This window comes from Halichoerus grypus, chromosome 13 (assembly GCF_964656455.1).
Source record: "Halichoerus grypus chromosome 13, mHalGry1.hap1.1, whole genome shotgun sequence".
Classification (NCBI taxonomy): Eukaryota; Metazoa; Chordata; class Mammalia; order Carnivora; family Phocidae; genus Halichoerus; species Halichoerus grypus.
The window spans coordinates 23,365,381-23,366,863 of NC_135724.1; positions in this window are offsets into that span (position 1 = coordinate 23,365,381).

Consider the following 1,483-nt stretch of genomic DNA (forward strand, 5'->3'; position numbering starts at 1 on the left):
TGACCGCCTGTGGCCGCTCTAGGACGCGCCGGAGGTCCGCGCTCGGTGGTGCCCGGCCGGGCCAGCCCGGTGGGCTCGGCGCTGACTGCAGGCGCCCTCTTGGTCCCACTGGTTCCCCGTCCGCCTTCACTCGCCCGCACAATTCTCTGGGTGAGGTGGTAGTGGTCACCTGTGAGGACCAGAGCCCCCCAAGGGGAAACGTTTACTGTTCTGCTTTTTGTTTTCCGTGTAATGTTTTCCAGCGTGCTCCTCGAAGAGTGTTGTCCCCGATACTTTGTTCCTGCATATGTTTGTGTAATTTCTAGTCTTTCGCTGGGATGAATCTTTCTGTCTCTTAGGCACTAAATCTAAACGTTTAAGTCAGCGATGCTGTAAGAAAAAGCGATGTGCCTTTGAATCAGAGTTCACAGCAGCATTACTATAGGTCCCGAGTCTCCGTTCTATTCCACTTTATTTAGGGATAAGCTGGAATACCCGCTTTCACGCAAGCATTGCAGGTCTGTTCTCTTTGGGCACAGCATAGCCTGCTGGACGCACGAGTGAAAAGCCCGGGCCTGCTCTGTGCAGAAACTGCACGCGGTGACTACCACCAAGACAAAAAACTCGGATTAAATTCCAACTTTAAAAAAAAAAAAAGGGCTATTTCAAGCTCCTATGCAGTGCCAAATGGCACTGATTTTTGCTCGACATACTTGAGGTAGTCAAAGTATCCAGCAGCTTCGTAACAGGAATAGAGGTGCTGTGCCTGTGGGGCCTTTGAAACCACCAGAAGAGAGGGATCAAGAACCATTTTGCCCCACCTTATCTGCTTTGCCCAATAGACCGTTATATATTTTACTTTTGGGCCTCTTCAAAGCCTTAATTCAAGTATTAATTGAGCTCTAGCTTTGTGGATCGTATTATTTTTGAGGCCGAAAGAATTTTTTAAGTATGATACGGCCCCTGGTTTTAGAAGCGTGCACTGAGGCTGGAAAAGTATGTATTGGGAAGCCACCAACTAACAATATGAGGGAACAAATGAGAAGACAAAATGAGTGATTAAAATATGGAAAAAGGGAGATTAGTGGATATGCAGTTAGTTAAAAAGTGGGGCTTGAGCTGGGTCTGGGTCTGGGTCTGGTAGGATGGTTGAGACTTGGATTGATGTTGCCAAAATGGAATGATAAGTTGGATTTGGTCACGTGGAGTCTGACTTAGTCAAGTGTTAAACACCAGAACTTGAACTTTATTTATCCTGACACTTGCTTAGCTCAGAAAGGCCCAGGAAGACATATGTCATTCCACAGCTAGGTCTTGGTCACAACTGAGCTAGGATAGGGGTTGCCCACAGCAGTACTCTCCACAGACTCATCCATTCTGGAGCTTCCTGCCTACCCATCAAGGCTTCCTACAACTCCTCTTCTCAGGGTTGTTATATCTTCAGAGAATCATGGATAGAACTTTTTATTTTTAAAACTTTCCATTATATGGGAAATTTTAAACA